The sequence below is a fragment of the Loxodonta africana genome, chromosome 7 (assembly GCF_030014295.1).
Source record: "Loxodonta africana isolate mLoxAfr1 chromosome 7, mLoxAfr1.hap2, whole genome shotgun sequence".
Taxonomy (NCBI): domain Eukaryota; kingdom Metazoa; phylum Chordata; class Mammalia; order Proboscidea; family Elephantidae; genus Loxodonta; species Loxodonta africana.
In genome coordinates this window covers 22,052,114-22,058,893 of record NC_087348.1, presented here as the reverse complement: position 1 = coordinate 22,058,893, position 6,780 = coordinate 22,052,114, and positions in this window count along the sequence as shown.

Sequence of the window (6,780 nt, the reverse complement as noted above, 5' to 3'; positions counted from 1 at the left end):
GCATCTATTGATAAGATCATGTGGTTTTTATCTTTTGTTTTATTTATGTGATGGATTACATTAATGGTTTTTCTGATATTAAACCAGCCTTGCATACCTGGTATAAATCCCACTTGATCAGGGTGTATTATTTTTTTGATGTGTTGTTGGGTTCTATTGGCTAGAATTTTGTTGAGGATTTTTGCATCTATGTTCATGAGGGATATAGGTCTAAAATTTTCTTTTTTTGTAATGTCTTTACCTGGTTTTGGTATCAGGGAGATGGTAGCTTCATAGAATGAGTTGGGTGGTATTCCGTCTTTTTCTATACTTTGAAATACCTTCAATAGTAATGGTGTTAATTCTTCTCTGAAGGTTTGGTAGAACTCTGCAGTGAAGCCATCTGGGCCAGGACTTTTTTTTGTTGGAAGTTTTTTGATTACCGTTTCAATCTCTTTTTTTGTTATGGGTCTATTTAGTTGTTCTACTTCTGAATGTGTTAGTTTAGGTAGGTAGTATTGTTCCAAGAATTTATCCATTTCTTCTAGGTTTTCAAATTTGTTAGAGTACAATTTTATGTAGTAATCTGATAAGATTCTTTTGATTTCATTTGGTTCTGTTGTGATGTGGTCCTTCTCGTTTCTTATTCGGGTTATTTGTTTCCTTTCCTGTATTTCTTTAGTCAGTCTAGCCAGTGGTTTATCAATTTTGTTAATTTTTTCAAAGAACCAGCTTTTGGCTTTATTAATTCTTTCAATTGTTTTTCTGTTCTCTAATTCATTTAGTTCAGCTCTCATTTTTATTATTTGTTTTCTTCTGGTGGCTGATGGGTTCTTTTGTTGCTCAGTTTCTGTTTGTTCAAGTTGTCGGGACAGTTCTCTGATTTTGGCTCTTTCTTCTTTTTGTATGTGTGCATTTATTGATATAAATTGGCCTCTGAGCACTGCTTTTGCTGTGTCCCAGAGGTTTTGATAGGAAGTATTTTCATTCTTGTTGCTTTCTAAGAATTTCCTTATTCCCTCCTTGATGTCTTCTATAACCCAGTCTTTTTTTCAGGAGGGTATTGTTCATTTTCCAAGTATTTGATTTCTTTTCCCTAGTTTTTCTGTTATTGATTTCTAGCTTCATTGCCTTGTGGTCTGAGAAGATGCTTTGCAATATTTTGATGTTTTGGATTCTGGAAAGATTTGTTTTATGACCTAATATGCGGTCTATTCTAGAGAATGTTTCATGTGCACTAGAAAAAAAGTATATTTTGCAGCAGTTGGGTGGAGAGTTCTGTATAAGTCAATGAGGTCAAGTTGGTTGATTGTTGTAAGTAGGTCTTCCGTGTCTCTATTGAGCTTCTTACTGGATGTCCCGTCCTTCTCCGAAAGTGGTGTGTTGAAGTCTCCTCCTAGAATTGTGGAGATGTCTATCTCACTTTTCAGTTCTGTTAAAATTTGATTTATGTATCTTGCAGCCCTGTCATTGGGTGCATAAATATTTAATATGGTTATGTCTTCCTGATCAATTGTCCCTTTTATCATTATGTAGTGTCCTTCGTTATCCTTTGTGGTGGATTTAAGTCTGAAGTCTATTTTGTCAGAAATTAATATTGCTACTCCTCTTCTTTTTTGCTTATTGTTTGCTTGATATATTTTTTTCCATCCTTTGAGTTTTAGTTTGTTTGTGTCTCTAAGTCTAAGGTGTGTCTCTTGTAGGCAGCATATAGATGGATCATGTTTTTTTATCCAGTCCGTGACTCCCTGTCTCTTTATTGGTGCATTTAGTCCATTTACATTCAGTGTAATTATAGATAAATAAGTTTTTAGTGCTGTCATTTTGATGCCTTTTCATGTGTGTTGTTGGCCATTTCATTTTTCCACATGCTTTTTTGTGCTGAGACGTTTTTCTTAGTAGCTTGTGAGATCCTCATTTTCATAATGTTTAACTTTGTGTTTATTGAGTTGTTACGTTTTTCTTGGCTTTTTTCTTGAGTTATGGAGTTGATATTCCTTTTTGCGGTTACCTTTTTATTTACCCCTATTTTTCTAAGTAAAAACCTAACTTGTATCCTTCTATATCGCCTTGTATCACTCTCCATCTGGCAGTTCAATGCCTCCTATATTTAGTCCCTCTTTTTGATTATTGTGATCGTTTATCTATTGATTTCCATGATTTCCTGTTGTGTGTATTATTTTGTTTATTTATTTATTTTTTAGAATTAGTCTTTGTTTGTTTTTGTGCTTTCCCTATTTGAGTTGCGTTGATATCAGGACGTTCTGTTTTGTGACCTTGTATTGTGCTGGTACCTGATATTATTGGTCATCTGGCCAAACAATCTCCTTTAGCATTTCTTGCAGTCTTGTTTAGTTTTTGCAAATTCTCTAAACTTGTGTTTATCTGTAAATATCTTAATTTCGCCTTCATATTTCAGAGAGAGTTTTGCTGCATATATGATCCTTGGTTGGCAGTTTTTCTCCTTCAGTGCTCTGTATACGTCGTCCCATTCCCTTCTTGCCTGCATGGTTTCTGCTGAGTAGTCTGAACTTATTCTTATTGATTCTCCCTTGAAGGAAACCTTTCTTTTCTCCCTGGCTGCTCTGCTTTTAAAATTTTCTGTTTGTCTTTGGTTTTGGCAAGTTTGATGATAATATGTCTTGGTGTTTTTCTTTTTGGATCAATCTTAAATGGGGTTCGATGAGCATCTTGGATAGATATCCTTTCGTCTTTCATGATGTCAGGGAAGTTTTGTGTCAGGAGTTCTTCAACTATTTTCTCTGTGTTTTCTGTCCCCCCTCCCTGTTTTGGGACTCCAATCACTTGCAAGTTATCCTTCTTGATAGAGTCCCACATGATTCTTAGGGTTTCTTCATTTTTTTTAATTCTTTTATCTGATTTTTTTTCAGCTATGTTGGTGTTGTTTCCCTGGTCCTCCAGAAGTCCCAGTCTACATTCTAATTGCTCGAGTCTGCTCCTCTGACTTTCTATTGCATTGTCAAATTCTGTAATTTTATTGTTAATCTTTTGGATTTCTACATGCTGTCTCTCTATGGATTCTTGCAACTTGTTAATTTTTCCACTATGTTCTTGAATAATCTTTTTGAGTTCTTCAACAGTTTTATCAGTGTGTTCCTTGGCTTTTTCTGCATTTATCCTAATTTCATTTGTGATATCTTTAAGCATTCTGTAAATTAGTTTTTTATATTCTGTATCTGATAATTCCAGGATTGTATCTTCATTTGGGAAAGATTTTGATTCTTTTGTTTGGGGGGTTGGAGAAGCTGTCATGGTCTGTTTCTTTATGTGGTTTGATATGGACTGCTGTCTCCGAGCCATCACTGGGAAACTAGATTTTCCAAGTAGTCGGCTAAAAAAAAAATGCAGTCAGATCCCTATCTGAATTCTCCCTCTGGCTCTGGGTATTCGGATGTTAATGGGGCCGCCTGGGGAGGGTGAGGGAGGGATCTGAGAGCTAGGAGTGTAGCACCACAGAATATAGAGCTGAACACCGCGTTCACGCTCCGCCCCCGTTCGCCAATATCCGGGCGGGATGGGTCCCCGGCTAGGACACTGCTTTCCTTGCTCGGAAACCAGTCACTTCCTCCCGGGGACTTCTCCCTGTGGCGCGCGGCACCGCTCGCGGGCCCTGGGTGGGCGTTTCCCGCACGAACAGGTGGGCCCGCCCCCAGGGTCAATTCAGGGTAATAAAAATGGACCCCGCGGTCACGCCCCGCCCGTGAGCGCACCCAAATCCCAGCGGGACGACTTCCGGGTTGGGATGCTGCTTTCCCCGTTCCGGAACCAGTCACTTCCTCCCGGGGACTTCTCCTTCCGGTGCGCCACACCTCTCGTGCGAACTGGGTGGGCATCACTCGCACGACCAGGTGGGCCCTCCCCCTAGGTCAATTCAGGGTAATAAAAATGGACCCCGCGCTCACGCCCTGCCCGCGCTCACGCGCGCCCAGATCCCAGCGGAATGGCTCCCCGTCTGAGATGCTGCTTTCCCAGCTTTGAGACCAGTCACTTCTGGGGATTTCTCCCTCCGGTGTGCACACTCGCGGACTGGGTGTGCATCCTCCCCCACGAACGTGTGGGCCCCACCCCGTGGTCACTTTAGGGAAATATATTTGACCCCCCCCCCCGCTCGCGCCCCGTCAGCTTCTCGCCTAACTCCCAGCGGGACGGCACCCCAGCTGGGACGCTGTTCTCCCCACTCCCAGATCAGTCACTGCCTCCCGGGTGCTTCTCCCTCCGGCTGCGCCTCTACGCTGCCCGCGCAAACCAGCTAGACTTCCTCCCGGGATGGGTTGGGCTGGAAGGGGTGGGCCCCCTTTCTGTGCCGTCTGCCCCCCTGGGCTCTGCCCCAGATCGGGCTCCGAAGGTCACCTGCCTGGTACGCTGGCTCCTGGTTCTGAAAACGGTCGCTGTCTGCCCGTATTTGTTCGTTTTCCGTCTCTAAGTCTGTGCTTGTTGTTCAGAGTTCGTAGATTGTTATGTATGTGATCGATTCGCTTGTTTTTCCGAGTCTTTGTTGCAAGAGGGGTCCGCGGTAGCGTCCACCTAGTCCGCCATCTTGGCCCCGCTCCAAAAGGTTATCATTTTAAAAATCATGTTTATATCCAAATATGATGTATAATTACTAGTGTATGAGAAATATTTTGAAGTTCTATAGGGATTATTGTATGTTTGCATATTTGCCTCCAATTACACAGCACCTGTGCATATATTATCATCATCACCATCAAAATTTCTAAACTTACGGAGTTCTTAGTATACGTCAAGCATAGTTTTAAGGAATGTAATTCATAATCTTATCTAATCTTATTACAGTGAGTGAAGTTTGGACTAATAAAATACCATTTTATTAATAAGTAAACTGAGTCAAACTCTCCTTTTTTAATTTTATTATGTCTTAAGTGGAAGTTTACAGCCCAAATTAGCTTCCTTTTCAAAAACTTTGTACACAAATTGTTTAGTGACATTAGTTGCAATCCCAGCAATGTGTCAGCACTCTCCCCCTTTTGCTTTCACCCTGGGTTCTCTGTATCCATTAGTCCCATTTTCTTGTCCCTTCTTGCTTTCTCCTCTTTGCTTTTGGGCAGGTGTTTCCCATTTAGTCTCATATACTTGATTGAACTAAGAAGCAAGTTCCTCACGTGTATTATTACTTTGTAAGTCTGTCTAAACTTTGGTGGAATGGTGGATTAGGGAGTGCTTCAGTTCTGAGTTAGCAGGGGATCCGGGGGCTGTAGTCTCGGGGGTTCCTCCAGTCTCTGTCGGACCAATAAGTTTGGTCTTTTTTTGTGGATGAAGGTTATTGTTCTACATTTTTCTCCCACTCTGTCCAGGACCTTCTATTGTGATCTCTGTGAGAGCCATCATCAGTGGTTGACGGGCACCACCTAAGTTCTTCTGGGCTCTGGCTGGTGGAGTTGTGGTTCAGGTGGTCCATTAGTCTTTTGGTCTATTATTTTCCTTGTGTCTTTGGTTTTATTTGGAGCCCTGGTGGTCCAGTGGTTAAAAGCTACAGCTACTAACCAAAAGGTAAAATGGCTGCTCGAAAGCTTTTAAGACCTCAGGTGCTACTCACCAAATTAGGATGTAGAACATTTTCTTTATGACCTATGTTATGCCTGTTGACCTAGATGTCCTCTGACACCATGGTTCCCAGCCAGCAGCCCCAGTAACAGTCCTTCAAGGTGTTTGGAATATGTCTAGGAAGTCTGTAGGACATTGCCTTGGTCAAATTGTGCTGACTTTCCCCATATTTGCGTTGTCTTGTCTGCTATCTAGTTAGTGATTCTCTCTTGTCACCCCTCCCCTCCCTCTTAACTATCAGATTTTTTTTTCTGCAAATAAACCTTTTCTTGGGTTTTTACAATAGTGGTTTGATACAATATTTGTCCTTTTGTGATTGATTTATTTCGCTTAGCATAATGCCTTCCAGATTCATCCATGTTGTAAGATGTTTGGTGGATTCACTGTTGTTCTTTATCATTGCATAATATTCCATTGTGTGTATGTACGATAGTTTGTTAGTCTGTTCATTTATTGATGGACACTTAGATTGTTTCCATCTTTTTGTTATTGTGAATAATGCTACAATGAACATGGGTGTGCATGTGTCTATTAATGTGTTGGCTCTTATTTCTCTAGAATATATTGCTAGGAGTAGGATTGCTGTATCATATGGTATTTCTATTTGTAGCTTTTTAAGGAGATGTCCTATTATTTTCCATAGTGGTTATACCATTTTACACTTCCTCCAGCACTGTATAAGAGTTCCAATTTCCCTGCAACCTCTTCAATATTTGTTATTTTCTGTTTTTTTTAGTTGTGCCAGTTATATCAGAATCAGACAGTATCTCATTGTAGTTCTGATTTACATCCCTCTGATGGCTAATGATTGGGAGCAAGTCCTCATGTGTCTGTTAACTTCTTGAGTGTCTTCTGTGGTCAAGCATGTAGTCATATCTTTGCCTATTTTTCAATTGAGTTTTTTGTCTTTTTGTTGTTGTTGTTGAGGTGTTGAAGTATTCTATAGGTTTTAGAGATTAGACTTTTGTCAGATATGGTGCAGCCAAAATTTTTTTCCTAGTCTGTGAGTTATCTTTTTACTCTTTTGGTGAGGTTTTTTTGATGAGCATCAAGTGTTAATTTTGAGGAGCTCCCAGTTATCTAATTTCTCTACTGGTGTTAGTGCATTGTTAGTTATAGTTTGTACACTTTTTATGCCATGTATTAGGTGTTGCCCTTATTTTTTCTTCCATGATCTTTATCTTTTTGAGTTTTATATTTAGGTTTTTGATCATTTTG